The sequence below is a fragment of the Sus scrofa genome, chromosome X (assembly GCF_054392235.1).
Source record: "Sus scrofa isolate SSC_HxYL_T2T_F1_AM1 chromosome X, Sscrofa_HxYL_maternal_Yorkshire_Landrace_v2.0, whole genome shotgun sequence".
Lineage (NCBI taxonomy): Eukaryota > Metazoa > Chordata > Mammalia > Artiodactyla > Suidae > Sus > Sus scrofa.
In genome coordinates, this window is record NC_139401.1 from 63,764,604 (window position 1) to 63,780,807 (window position 16,204).

At 39.7% G+C, this 16,204-nt stretch overlaps 1 protein-coding gene across 2 annotated transcripts in view; it reads left to right on the forward strand.

The window, feature by feature from the left end:
* AR (androgen receptor) overlaps window positions 1–16,204 on the forward strand; it is a 200,058-nt gene that overhangs the window by 158,325 nt on the left and 25,529 nt on the right.

The following is a 16,204-nucleotide window of genomic DNA, read 5'->3' on the forward strand; positions in this document are numbered from 1 at the left end:
AGGCTGATTTAGAGCACTTGTTATCATCGGCTTTTTACAAGGTGCTCAGTACCTTGTCTTCCTATGTGCATATTTATAGAAATTAATTTTCTAACCATGTGTGGGTTTTCATGTGGATAGCTGTATTGTCCCCTCCTCACAGGCCAGTAGTAGTCTTTAAAGAGACTGAAGTACTAAAATTGAATTGACCCAGACTTAATTTAAGACAGTTTTAACAGAAGCATCTCAAATAGTGTCTAGTCCTCCTAGACACTGCAGGCCGATGCTCTGTGAGTGGTTTTCCAGGCAACTACGGCAGATAAGATTCAAATATCTGATAAAAGCCAGCTTTGTTTTTCTTTGCTTGGATTACTCCAGAGAAATCCTACAATTGTGGTATACAGTGGGGAGGAAGAAACAGGACTGGAGGTGGAGGGATAGTGCAGAAGGACAGCTAGGAAAGGTGATAAAGGAGTTGACAAAATGATGGTGTTCTCCATATGAATGTTGTAACAACATTCATGAGGGTGTCGTCCCCCCATGTTGAGGGTTCTGATACACTCAACTCTCAATTATTTAGCCCTCTCTAAGAGATGGGAGCTCCCAGTTTGAGAACCCATTAGTTTTCCATCTACTGATATGAGTTGCAAGCCCACTTTGATACAGGTAATGTTTAATGGTAACAAAAGTCTTCATAACATTTGGGTCCAAATCCTAAAATTTGTTTCATGAATCAGCCAACATCTTGCACTATAAAGCAAACTGTGACATGATTACAGTGAACCTCTTTTGGAAAGAAGTCAGTGTATAACAGTTTCACTATTTCATATAGCAGTCCAGCATAAATCTGTAAATTACTTTCTTGAAGAGAATGGTATAGTAAGTTTTCAAATTGACATACTAGACAGAGTCCTCAAATTTGAATGGGCATGGCAAATACAATGAAAATAAACTGAGAAGTGTGGTGGTTGCTTTGGTTTCAGTTCCGTTTCTACATTTACTGAGTGTCTACTGTGTTCAAGGCATCATGCTGGGCAATAGAGTTTCAGAATGGCAAACTTCAAAGAGGCATTCACAAGATACAAGGAATCTTGATAAATGGTCTTTCTTTGGAGTCAGGTAGACCTAGGTTAAAGGGCCAGTCAGCTTCAGTATTCACTGTGCCCCCTCTAACCTTCAATTTCTTCATCTGTAATTTAGACATGCCACTCTTACAGTTATAATGGAAATCAGATGGCACAATGAATGTGAACATACTTGCTAAATGACAAAGTGCTAGACAGATGTGAGAGCTTATTATGACATTAAGGTCACTAGCAATTTAGCTGGTAAGGTTGTTCATGCACTTCTCAGTCAGCTTTATCACTGAGTTATTTGGCATGCCCTGTAATATGTAATAGCTCCAACAGGCAGATCATCCCCAGAAGTCACTCTTGGTCATGTCATACCAAAAGTACCATCAAGATCCTTCTTGGGGAGTTCCCACCATGGCTCAGCAATAACAAACCCAACTAGTATCCATGAGGACATGGGTTCAATCCACAGCCTCACTCAGTGGGTTAAGGATCTGGCATTGCTATGAGCTGTGGTGTAGGCCAGCAGTTGCAGCTCCAATTCAGCCCCTAGCCTGGGAACTTCCATATGGCGTGGGTGTGACCCTAAAAGGGAATTATATATTATGTTTGAGTACTATGTCAGTAAAAACCCAAGTGTTTATCTATTAGACACCATAATTTGAAAAACTCCATTTTGCTTAACTTTTTTCCACATTCCCTACTTCTCTGCTGCAAACCCATCCTGACTTTATTTTTAACTTGCAAATTCAATGTATACTACACCTTTACTCAAACAATGGAAAAAGAAAGCAAGTGTCAATAATGGTAGTCTTTCTGAATACTCCTTTTGCATAAAATATGGATATAGCATCAACATTTTGATCAGCTTGAAGGAAAATTTGTATAATTTTGTCTTATTTCCCCATAATTCCATTCAAAATTGTATACTATATTCCAAAATGGCAACTAAGAATGTGGCCTTGGTCAAGTCCCTTCTCCCCTCTGGGGCTCAGTTTTCTCATCATAAAAATGAGGCAGTGGGCTTCAGCAAAGACCTTTTAAGCACTACCATTTTGAGATTATTTGTATAAGGTTAAGCTGTATCAGCCCCCTTTTTTTCTATTGTCTATCTGCTATCCCAGAAGTATAGATAGTCTATACTTGAGTGCTTTGACTTGCATAGTAATTTTAGCTACCTCAGGTCATCCCTAAGTAAGATATATCATGTGTCTAGACTGTATGGATAGGTTATTGACAGAGTGGAGGGCAGAAGTTCTGTTTTAGTAGCTTAGAGGAGCTGGCACTCTGCAGCTGATGGCTGCTTGGTCTTGATGTCTCAATGTCTCTAATCTGGCATTCTCTATAGTGTTTGGCAATGGGATCTCCTTAGCTCAGAGATGTTTAAAATACATACCTTTTCCCTTTGTGCTTCTAGAGCTATCCACCTGTTGATTCTTCTTTTCTTAGAAGCTTTTGGTATTTCTGAAAGGATCCCAGAGATGGTTGTATTCCCAGAGTGTTTCCCTTAAAGACTACCTCCAGGCTGTCAACTGCCATTTACAACAAGAATAGGCCTTTAGTTGAATATAATTAATTTCTGGCTACTTTAAAAAAAAAAACACATGCTGCTAATTGCTTCAATAAACTAACCTCCTTGCTTGCTTTTCATTTAAGAAAATTATTAAAAATATAACTGTCCAGAGAAGCACCTTCTCTCTGGTGAATCAACTGCTGCTTTTTTTTACAATTCATAATTAGAATAAATGCACAGCCATCTCTCACTTTTATCTGCATTTCCCAAAGATATACTCCCAGTTTCCAAGATGAGACAAGAAATAAAGAATTACCTTTACCTGCCACCTTCTTCCCTGACCCTTCCTTCCTTCCCATTTTCTCTCCTATTCCTCCCAAAACATTATTTCTTTCTATGTTATGCAACTCTTGAGTTCTAAGCTTTTAGTACATGACATTGGTCCCTTCTTACTCCCTCCTCTCTTGAACCACGGAAGATGGTAGGCCTTTTAGGAATTTCAGGTTGCAGCCAAACCTCAGAAGAGGAGAAGAAACATAGACCCCCAGAGAATGTGAGAATTTGAGGTGTGCAGCATTTTTTTCAGAGGTTACTCTAGCATATTTGAAAAGTCTTTTTCCTACTAGGAGACTGAACTCTACATCTATGACTTAAAACTGGTAACATATCTGCAAGTTTTAACAACCTCCACGATTCTCTAGGTAGAGAGTGTCCTGATCTGATGTTGCCACGGACACTATGAACATCCTTGTCACTTCCAGTGTCGAAAACAGCTTTGATGCCAGCTCTTTCTTCGTTCTCCATGCTTAAGAGCAGCCCAGCATTGCTGCTTCTGGATCACATGCCCTGGATGTAAGAGCTGAAATACCATCATGGCATGGTTTTTCAAGAGAAAATTTTCACAGCATTTCTTCACCCACCTATCAATCCATTTATCCTTCCAGCCAGTCAACTAGCAAGCCATTTCATCTTTCCATACATTCACTCATCTGTTTATCCATTTAGCGAATATTCACTGAGCATCAACTATGTGCCAGACACTGTGGTAGGCATTTGGGGGGAGCATAGATGAATAAGATACAGTCCCTGCCCTCAGAAAGTTAAACAAGGGGACACAGTGATAATTAATATGCTTCAACCTTAAAGGATAAATAGGAAATGACTGGGAAGAAGTTGAATGAGGTGGAAGGGAAAGGACATTGAAGGCAAATATCACAGTTTGGATAAAGGCACAGAGAAATTTTTTAAAATGCATTGAGGTTTTTAGAAATAGAAAGTGTTTAATATGGCCATATCTACAGAAATATGGAAGGTAAGCAGAAACCAAATTGAAAATATACTTGGTTATCATGCTCAAATATTCAAACTTCAGGTAGTTGAAGAGCTATGACATGGCTCATGTTCACTCATCATTTTGTTTATTTGCATGTTTACTTGTTTTTAAAGAGGATTAGTGGCAGCATGAATATTGTATAATGATGGCTTAAATTTTATAAAAAGAGATAATTGGCCAGGTAGAATCAGCAAGAGAAATTTTTAGCATCAATTAAAAAAAAAAACCTAGGATTACAGTCTTGGTTCCTGAGGTTAGTTGCCTCCATTTCAATTAATGCCTACCAGTGCTGACCATGTGCATAAGTCCTTCCATTGTACAAGTTGTTGCCTTGCTTTAGGCCAATGCTGTCTGGTGCGGGTTCTGAGAAAAATAGTTATGTGATAAGGACCATGAAAAAGGATTTTTGTGGTCAAATAAGTTAGGAAAACCTGTGTATTATAGTGTTCATCAGGGAGATTTACAGTACATGTTAGCTTATCATAGACCTTGGAAAGTATTACAATAAAGTAACCTGAGGAGGTGAGGTTGGTAACTCAGGATTCCCAAATTTAATTCAAGCACAGAAACTTTGTTTCACATGATACTTCTTAATATCCTACAAAACCACTATTTTATAGAATACTCTTTGGAAAACTTGGTTATAGAGAAATACTCCAGTGTATAGGAAGATTATATCCCTAGCCCAGGTCATCCATTTTATAGATGTATATATCTACATGTGTATTGCTCACCAGGAGAATCAATCAAGAATGATTTCATGACCAAGAGCAGACCATCCTTATCACACCTCAGTAGTATGCATCAGAGGCTACTATGAACTCTAAACCATGTTTGGTCTGTAGTATTATTGTCACAAAGGATAGGATATAATTCAGGTCAAAGCCCAAGTTATTATTATTATTATTGTTTTTTGTCTTTTTAGGGCCGTACCCATGGCATATGGAGGTTCCCAGGCTACACGTGGAATTGGAGCTGTAGCTGCTGGCCTACGCCACAGCCACAGTAATGCAGGATCCCAGCCGCATCTGCAGGCTACACCATAGCTCATGGCAATGTGGGATCCTTAACCCACTGAGCAAGGCCAGGGATCGAACCTGCATCCTCATGGATGCTAGTCAGATCCATTTCCACTGAGCCATGATGGGAAATTCCCAAAGCCCAAGTTATCTTAGGGCCACAGGTACATATTCCTGATCCAAGGAGCATGCAGAATGTATTAGTTCTGGGAAATATAATGACTTTGAGCATCATCAAAAAATCATGCTCAAAGAGTGATCACTAAATATTTTGGATATCTAGGCATTCTGCCCTAAGGTTTTACAGTCCTTTTGTATATTTTCTGACCAGCATACCAACATCCACTCAGAACCTCATCATTGTACTACCACATACACTCATTGATCAACTAGGAGGCCTAGAAATCACAGATTTGTAGAATTTGAGTCCCAGTGCCCTCCCAATGATTGAATCCCCTCTAAACTCTGTTTAGCAAGCAGCAGAGTATAATAAAGAATTAACAATGTGGAACTCATTTAATGAGATTTCCTCCCTTCTACTTTGACTGTGTAAATTAGAGCCCTAAAACATCTCCAGGTTGGAGATACAAGCAATAAGTCTCAATTCTGCGAAGTGCTACTCCCCACACAAATTTCTCAGATCTGAGTGCTCTCTACAGATCTGCATAACTGAGACATGCACAGAGGAGTAGAATTACTCTATAAATTTTGACATCAACACTATGACATGTGGCTCAGCACTACAATTTCTGGGGTTTGGGTTTTTTTGTTTTTGTTTTTAGTTTTAAAATGTACTGTGTATAGTGGAAATACAATGATTGAGTAGGATACAGACAGGCCTTGTTTCTTTTTTCTTTTTTTTTTTATTTTCCCACTGTACAGCAAGGGGGTCAGGTTATCCTTGCATGTATACATTGCAATTACATTTTTCCCCCCACCCTTTCTTCTGTTGCAACATGAGTATCTAGACATAGTTCTCAATGCTATTCAGCAGGATCTCCTTGTAAATCTATTCTAGGTTGTGTCTGATAAGCCCAAGCTCCCGATGCCTCCCACTCCCTCCCCCTCCCATCAGGCAGCCACAAGTCTCTTCTCCAAGTCCATGATTTTCTTTTCTGAGGAAAGGTTCGTTTGTGCTGGATATTAGATTCCAGTTATAAGTGATATCATATGGTATTTGTCTTTGTCTTTCTGGCTCATTTCACTCAGTATGAGATTCTCTAGTTCCATCCATGTTGCTGCAAATGGCATTATGTCATCCTTTTTTATGGCTGAGTAGTATTCCATTGTGTATATATACCACTTCTTCCGAATCCAATCATCTGTCGATGGACATTTGGATTGTTTCCATGTCCTGGCTATTGTGAATAGTCCCGGTTCTGTCACTTACTATCTTGATGACCTTGGGTAAATCATTAGATCTCTCTGAGCCTCAGTTTCCCAAATTCAATTCACCCTTGAATCAACCCTTGTAATCTGTCCTCCAAGGCCAATGTCACCCTCCTCCAATTAGTTACATAACATAATCGATGACATATTGGAGAAAAAAAGGTGTATTTCTCTCTGTAATTATAGTTATCAAGTGAACTTATATATGGAGAGACCAGAGACTGTATGTTTTAATTCCACCAAACCAAATTATCTAGGAGAATGTATATTTGCTGTAGTCTGTCTCTGAATATTTACTTTTCAAGAACTATATAGTTAGAGGTATAATTTTCTCTAATCATCAAAATTGATGATACCTCATACCTGGTACTTGACTAAGTAGCTCACTGGTAAAATTTCCACTTAAAATCCTTGAGTTTTTAAAGTGTAATAGCAGTAGAAGGTTTTACTATTGTTTACTTTTGCTGCAAATGCTCCAAATTCCCTCAGTTGCTTTTGAGAGAGTAAAATGATGTCATAGGCAATATTTTTCTAAGGCAGTATGTGGAAAGCTAAGAGTACACAGCCACAAATGGTCATGTATTTTACAAATATAACAATTTGGAAAAAAGTTTCATTTGAGCTGATAACATAATTTTTTTGTATGAAAACATTTTTCTTTTGGTTTGAGAAGAGTGACTACCACATGCTGTTATAAATTAGAGAATGTATGCCTTAAGATGAACAAAAGTGTTTAGAATATTTTCTTATTGTCCTGAACTTATACATAGACAGTTTACCCGAGCACAATGATTTTTTAGAGACTTTTTTTACATCCTTTAGGATCGCGCTTATATGAATTAGAACTAAGGGGGAAAATACACAGCCAGCCATAAACTAGTAGAGCCTTCAAATTGTCTATTCGTGATATTTCCATAACAACAGATATCTAGAAAGTAAACTGCAAATGGCATCACTACTGTGGCTCACCTCTTTTGGAATCAAGTTCCATTTTCTTCAGTATGTTCAATCCTTGCTACACTTTTTAGATCTCTTAAGCAAGCCATAGAAAGGTATTTCCTTCCCCCATTTAATAACCCATCGAACCAGTGGTTCTGTTGCTGAAGTGAAAATTGATTATTGAGGGACATTTCAGACTTCTAGCAGTCAGAAATTTAAAAAAAGGTAAGCACCAATCCTGAAAAAATCACCTGCAGAAAACTTGGACTGGCATTTGGAACTAAAAAGAAAATCTGGATCTTGACCAAAACAAAAGGTCACCAGCCTGGGCCTGCACAGTGTGGTATATCATGCTGGCCGCAGTGAAAACGAAAGAGACTGAGGATTCTCCCCAGGGTAGAAAATGAGGCATGGAAGCTTTGATTAGTGGACTGTTAGGCATACAGACATTAATTTTGAAGCATTCTCATGTCCAAGCTGAGTAATAATGCTTTTAATATTATGGGATATTTTGGCTGCTGCAAGAAATTCAGAAGACCAAATGGGGAGTCTTTGTTGGCCACTAATGAGACGGTTAAATTCCACCTCCCTTCTCTTCCTCCACAGCCTTTCCCCCCAACCACAACCATAAACTAATTCTTGCCCACTGTGTACCAAGAGGCACATACAAACACATATATAAGCTCTTTAGTATATTCATCAGCAAAGCAAAAAAGAAAAGGGGGGAAAACCAAATCTCCAAGTAAAGAATTTTCGATTTCCCAGTCTCATTTCTATATTATAGGTAGGTAGGAAATGAGAAAAGGCAACCCCTAGTCCAAAATGGCAGCTACCCCCCTCTCCCTAATTCTGCATGCTGCCTCCTATGTCAGAGGATCTGACTCAAGTATCTGATTATGGGGCCTGCTACATGCTAGTCCATCTTTAAGTTGCTACTTTCACCAGTGTCTCTCTTTCATATTAGGAAAATTCCAGTTTGGATATTGCAAGCATCTCATAATGACCAGACATTAAAGAAAGGCTGACCTGCCTCATTCAAAATGAGGGTTCTAGAGCACTCCAGTAGATATCCTGGAAACATCTGGAATCTGAAGCTTAAGGCTTTAAACCCTTGCTTCTCAACAGAGACTCTCATGTTGGGTCTGGGGGCTACTCTCTTAGTTATTGGCTCCTCTCAGAGGAATTGATGTTGCTTCCCTACCTCACAGGGATGTTGTGAGGACTAACTCTAGAAGCAGTAGCAGTTACCATTCATGTAGCCATGAGTGTCATGAGTTGTTGTTTTCTGTAATATGACTTAGCGCTAGCAGAGTGCTTTTTGATTGTTCTTGATTGTATATGATGACATCAACCACTGACTCAAGTGGGTGCAGTGAAGCTCTGGCTCAGTTTTATGGTGCTGCTGGGAAGAAGCTCTGCTGATGGGACTCAAGGTGCTGCCTTGAACAAAATGCCATTGTGCTTATCTGAGGATCTTATGGCCATTTTCACTTGGTTATTAGGTAGTTCATAAGTTTCCGCTTACCACCATTTTTTTCTGGACCACTGCCAGGGATCTAGATCTTAACCTCATGTTCCATCATTTTAGCTGAAGGTTGTAGCTGATCCATAGAAGTTCAGTAAACAAGGAATAGATTTCTGACTTTCCTTGTGGAACACCCCCAAGAAGCCAACCAACACCTCTCTTAAAACAAAGCAGGAGACTAGAGTCAGACATTTCTTTTCTCCTTATTCCCAAAGTTAATATGACACTGCTTTTAGAAGTACACACACATTTGAACTTTCCATAAAGCAGGAGGAATGCAAAATCCAAGAACCAGTGCCTACTTCTCTTGTGTTCTATTGAAGTTTTGGTGGAAATAAAAGTGGACAAGACTTTACCTCTTACTTCTAGTTTTAGTGCCCCACACTGGTCAGTCACATCATACACATGCTTCTTAATCAAATGTGAGGCCTGTTCTTTCCCAAGCCAGCCTCAAACTTTGCATCAATGTAAGAGGAGAGTCACTTAGAGTGTGTAATATCTTACTATGCTCTGTCTCTGCTTCAGAGCCTTCATATTTAAATTAGTCTTTGAGGCCAGGGGTAGACAAATATGAGAGTCAGAAGCACTCTTCCAACCTTGCCTGGGGCCTACATTTTCCACCCAAGTCCTTCTCCTCACTCTTCACACACACACACACACACACACACACACACACACACACACACACACATACTTCTTTCTTCCCCTGACTCAGCAACATTCTGGAGAAAAGCCAAGGAAGGGCTTCAAGGAAGGAGGGGAGTTTCCCCCTCCTCAGGGCAGAATTTTAATCTCCAGGCCAACAAGAGTTTCCCTAATGTGGATTGAAAGTCTAATGTGGTTTATTTTTTAACTGCTTTCTATTTGTTTGAATGTTGCATATTTCTGCTAGTGAATTTTCCCTTAATAAAGCCATTAATACACCCATGGTATTTTCTTATTTACAACAGACTGACAGAATTAATGCTGTTAACATTGGGCCTTTTTTTCTTTTTCTTTTTCTTTTTTTTTCCTCTCGTTTGCTTTCCAGGTCATGCTGACCTGTTCAGCTTGGACTGTTTCACATTTGTTTTTAATGTCAGTTTAAATGTAATTGTAAAAGCATGTATGCTCTAAATTCATGTAGTTACTTTTTCCAGTGGAAAAGCCTGGTATGCAAAAGCATTTCCAGGCTTTGCAGTTTCACATGAGCAGGTTTTTGGTAATGACCTTGTGCCCCTCACCCAGGATGGCATCTGGACAGTGAGCCTCTTTCTTCTGGCTCAGTAGTCAGAGAGAGTAGACTTGGAAATAGTTTATGCCAGATCCTGTGCTTTGGCAAGGATATGCAGCATTGCATGTCATTCTATTATTAATTACATTTACTCCTCCATGAACTAAAAGCCATTAGACTAAATAGTCCAACATAAACCTTGAAAGATAAAATTTGATATTCCTTTCTATAGCTATTCTTCTGACTCAGAATTGGGACTGAGAGGAGAATGGGGGCATGGGCAGAAGGACCAAGGAGGCTTCTTGCCTGAGAGAATTTGGTCTACACTTATTTGTGTACACTTAGACTTGGATGCACCCCCTACTAATATTTCACTCCATGCCTGCCAAGAACTGGCTCTGTTCCCTGTCTCTTATCCCTGTCCTAGTTCTTCCTCACTCATCTCCAACTAATCCTTCTCCCAACTAACATGCTACTCTAGCTGATAAAATTGAAAGAGCACTGCACTGGAAGTCAGGATACCTGGTTCTCATTCTTGCTCTGCTACTATGTAGCTGTGTGACCTTGGGCAAGACTTAGCTTTGGCCTTCAGTCTACTCATCTTTAAAGTAGGAATTAGTTTCAGTGGGCAAAGAAGAGATAGACAACAGCTGGGGGCTTCAAACATTTTCTTGGCAATGGAATCTTTGCTTCAAATAAAATATGATGCAGAGTCCCAAATGAAAATAGAGAAGAAAGCACTGCTTTGAAAGAACTTGGGGTTATTGGAGCCACATGCTCAGGCCCACTTTGTCTCTTCTCAGGGGCCCTTAAAGAAACTTGCAAAATCCTTCTGTCTCCATTACTGTACTAAATTGATATCTGGAGAAACTTCTAATTTGATTCTCTTTCCATATTGATTTCAATTGCTGTGAAAACCCTATATGTTTCATCAGTTAGCTTTTTCAGAGAGAAATTCAGCTGCTGGAGATAAAAGGAATGACATGGAATAATGTGGGGCAACTATCAAGAAAGAGTAAGAAGCATCATTTATTGACCCACAGGATTTACTCTGTGCTAAGCATCTTACATGTATTCTCTTAGTGAAAAATTAAAACAACTCTGTGAGGTAAATCCTATTATTAGGATTCTAAAACCTGTCAGTTTGACCCTCAACTTTTGTTTGGCTTGAGACCAGTTGCCCAAGATGGAAGGCAATACTCCTTATAGATTGCCACTCTAAAGAGTTTTTAAGAATGTTTTCTAGCTAGAGATCCAGTCTTCGGCCTGATCATTGACATACCCTTTTATAGAATTCAGAGTACGTTCACTGATATCATCTCACTTTCTCCTAATAATAACCCTATGCAGTAGTCAGGGCAGATGTGAAAGCTGAAGTGTAACAGAAATCAAGGGATATGTTCAATGTCAGACATCCCATATGATTCTGAATACCACTACCAATAATAAAAAGCTTTTATTATGAATAATATTTTAGAACTTTTATATCATTACATTCTGCCTCCTTGAATTCAATGAAAATTTTCACCATGCTACAGTCTTGGAGGGTTCTTCTGGTGGCATAGAATCTTTCCTCTACCACCACAGTATCTATATTCCTCATTAACAACCTTATTAATTTGGTACTAGTTACCTATCCCCACTTTACAGATGAGGAAATTGAGGTACAGAGGGGCTCGAGAGTAACACAGCTAGTGAACAATAGAGTCAGGGTTAACAGTGTGACAGTCTGGCTGTAGATTATTTGCAGTTAACTACTACCCTTTATACATATATCAATAAAATAGAGAAAAAGAAGGAAAAAGATGTTCTGGAGATCATATAGTGAACTCCCCTGGATCCTAGTCCAGTGTTCTTCTGAACTTCTAAGCCTGAAGTTGTACAGTGAGATCCCCTGACTCTAATCCTAGTGGATGGAAAGATGGCTCGCATGATTTAAGCCAGAGGCCACAAACTAGCTTTCCGCAGGCCAAAATTGACTTGCAGAATTCTGTTTGTTCAGCACAAACTTAGACTGCCCCTAGGCAGGGCATCAATCACATTCACTGTCCCTAGCCCATCCTATTTATGTTCGCTAGGCTGTTGTAACGCATTTATGTATCTCCCTGACTAGTGAAGGTATTTGAGTTCATGACCCATAGATTTAAGCATTATAATATATAAGCACCTGCATACACACATACTTATAAACATTCACATGAATAAAGCCTAGTTTGGTTTCACGCATAATTTGCAGCTCTGTACAAAGTGTAGTTTTATGTTTAGTTAGCATTTAGTATTACATTTAAGACCCAAATTCAGCTCTATAGGAAGTTCTGTGTTGAAGATGCTCAGTTACCTTCTCATTTCATAATGTCACTCTTTCCTTCCCTCTCTGCCATATTTGATTCTGTGTTAATCCTGCTGTCCCATGCCTGAGTTTGGTCTCTTGCCATTCACTCTCTACTCTTTAGGAATGAATGATGAATGGAGAATGAAGAATCATTTTGGAGGGCTCACTATGTGCAAGACGTTCTCTCTCATTTAGTTCTCATAAGATTCCTAAGAAATGGGTGGTGGCACCCCCATTTTACAAAGGAAGAAATGAAATGAGAGCTAAGCAATGGGCTCAAAGTTATTAAGCTAGTAATTGATGGAATTGGGATTTGAACCCAAGATTGTCTGATTCCAAAGCCTATCATATTGCCCACACCACACTTTTGTAAGGAAAGTATATTAGTTTTCCACTGCTGCTTAAGAAATTACCTTGAATTTAGTACCCAGTTATCAGCTCACAGTTTTGTTAGTCAAAAGTCTGACACAGCATGACTGGATTTTCAGCTCAGTGTCTCACAAGGATGATATAAAACTATTGGCCAGACTGCATTCTAATCTGGAGCTCACAATCCTCTTCCAAGCCCACATGATTATGGGAGGATTCAGTTCCTTGAAGTTGTAGGGTTAAGGTTTCTGTTTCCTTGCTGGCTGTCAGTCAGAGGCTCCTCTCAGTTCCCAGAGGATGCCCTCATTCTTTGCCATGTAGACCTCTCTGCTTTCAAAGCCTATAACAGAGAATTTTCCTTTTGTTGAATCCCACTGACTCCGTGGATTTCTTAGCAGAAAGAGCCCAATATCTTTTAAAGTTTATCTGATTAGGTCAGGCCCATCAAGGATAACCACCCTTAAAATTCAACTGACTTGTGACCTTAATTACATCTGCCTAATCGTTTCACAACAGCACCTATATTAGTGTTTGACTAAATAACTAAAAGAAAGTGCGCATACACCAGGGGTTTGGGAATGTGGGTAGCCATCTTGTGCCTAACTACCACAAGAAGTGATTCTTTCATACTTTAAACTCCATGGTGAAATGTGAGGAAGAGAAACATCCTTGACCTTAGGGAGAGTGACTCGAACTTTCTGTTACTTTGGAAACTTTATCTAACCTTACCTGCCCTCTGCCCATGAATGAGAAAATCTGCGTCTTGATGTGGCAAGGAATGAGGCTGTAATAGTGCCTAAGGGTCATAGTGGCTATAGAAGCTACAGATTAATCACATCTACTTCTCCTGAGAGATATACTATTGAACCTGATTTGAAAAATCTTTCTCTTGTGCTGTAGAGACAGACAGCCCACATAGGGATTTAATGCCATTAGGCTGAAAAGTGAGTTCTCCATAGGATCCAGGCATCATTTCAAGAGTTACAATCTCCTAAAGATCAGGTACAGACAAGAAAGTACCTTCCTTTCTTGTCACTGCTTTGACCTGCATTTGAAAGACAGGGAAGGTATGCAAAAGCAACTCACATAGCATTGGAACTAGTCGCCTTTACTGTCCCCTTTTATCCTGGCTTTACCACTCAATTTGATCAAACCAATGGGTCTCTGCCATAACACAGGGGGCTAGCAAACCTGTACCTCACATGAAAGAGTTAGATCTGATTCTGGGGCTCAGGTGCAGGATACAGGAGGGTGTGGGGGCGGCCTTCATGGATGAAAACAAGGCCTTGGGCATTGAGTAACAGCTGAGACTAGCAAGCCTCATTGTCCAGCATTCCAAGTCGTCTAGCAACATGCTGGCCTCTGCTGCAAAGAGAGAACAGAGGATCCTCCAACAGAATGAATGGAATCTGATTTCAATTATGTTCAGTACAGTCACCCTCTTCAGGCAGAGAGGCCAGAACACCTGGTGCAACTTGGGCCACTGTGGCCACAGGGACAGCACGTTACCGTTACCCAGGTCCTGGAGGCAAGTGGGAATGTGGCTAGCCAAGTTTTCATTAGCACTATGTAGAGAAGGGGAATTATTTTTATGCTGATGGATTCTCCCCACAGTCTCTGCACATATTGATCTTGCTTGTAATGAGTTTGCTTAGGTCCATGAGTCATCACTCCACTGAGATCTGAGTCATGGGTGGGAGAGTCGAGGTGACAGAGCGTACCTCTCTGATTGCACCAGCACCAACTTCTCTGTGTGTCCTTCCACCTTTTAGAAAAGCCCACACATTCATCTATATACAATTCATTTAGATAATTTTCTTCTTTATTAATATCATGATTTGGGCATGACAAATGGGACAGCTGCTCCACTCTAAATTAATAGCACTATTCCTTAGAACTTCGTAAGATGAAATAAATGTTCTATATCTGTGTTGTCCACTGTAGCAGCCACATGTCACGTGTGGCTTTTGAGCATTTGAACTTTGGCTAGTGAGACTAAGGAGTTATATTTTAAATTTTATTTAATTTTAATTAATTTTAATTTAAGTAGCCGCATGTGTCTAATGGCTGCTGTGTTGGACAGTTCATATACAAGAGGAGCTCAGAGATGCAGTTACTGAGATGGAGTAGAAAAGAGTCTAAAAGAGAGCTGATATGGCACAGGGAACTCTAGATTAGGAATAAGAGCTCCAGTTGTAGTCTCAGCTCTGCCACTAGGTGACCTTGATCACTCTGGCTGCAGCCTCCCCATCTTTGACTTGAAATTTTGGATTAACAATATTTAGGCCTGAAATAATGGCTAGGGCCTGAATTGAAATTTGGGATACAGATGAGTTTTAGGAAAAAAATTTTTTAATTTATTTTTTATTGTTATTTCCCTCAACACACTTTTTTTTCCCCACTGTACAGCATGGGGACCCAGCTACACACACGTATACATAATTTTTTCTCCCATTGTCATGCTTCATTGTAAGTATCTAGACATAGTTCTCAGTACTACACAGCAGGATCTCATTTCTAATCCATTACAAGAGCAATAGTTTGTATCTGTTAACCCCGAGCTCCCAATCCATTCCGCTCCCTCTCCCTTCCCCCAGGCAACCACAAGTCTATTCTCCAAGTCCATGATTTTCTTTTCTGTGGAAAGGTTCATTTGTTCTGTTTACTAGATACCAGATATGAGTGATATCATATGGTATTTGTCTTTGTCTTTCTGACTTATTTCACTCAGTGTGAGAGTCTCTAGTTCCATCCATGTTGCTGCAAATGGCATTACTTCATTCTTTTTTATGGCTGAGTAGTATCTCATTGTGTATATATACCACATCTTCCTAATCTAGTTGTCTGTTAATGGACATTTGGGTTGTTTCCATGTCTTGGCTATTGTGAATAGTGCTGCAGTGAACAAGCGGGTGCATGTGTCTTTTTTAAGGAAAGTTTTGTCTGGATATATGCCCAAGAGTGGGATTCCTGGGTCGTATGGAAGTTCTATGGATAGATTTCTAAGGTATCTCCAAACTGTTCTCCATAGTGGCTGTACCAGTTTACATTCCCACCAACTGTGCAGGAGGGTTCCTTTTCTCCACACCCCCTCTAGCACTTGTTATTTGTGGACTTATTAATGATGGTCATTCTTACTGGTATGAGGTGGTACCTCATGGTAGTTTTGATTTGCATTTCTTTAATAAGCAGAAATGTTGAGCATTTTTCATTTTAAATATTACATGAATGCTTTCTAGGAGTATATGTATGTGTGTATTTATGTGCACATGCACCGCAGAGACAGGGAGGCAGTAAAGCATTAATTTCAGTCCACCAGAGTTCCCACCATTTCTCCTACAAACACACACACACACACACACACACACACACACACACACACACACACACACCTGTGTAGACACTGAAGGTGTATTAATTCTGTGACCCCCTGGTTGAGATGAGTTCTAAGGACCCTATTTTGTCATGCTGTGAATCTTTAAACCACTATAGTACCCAAACTTTTTTCTACTTTGGGTAA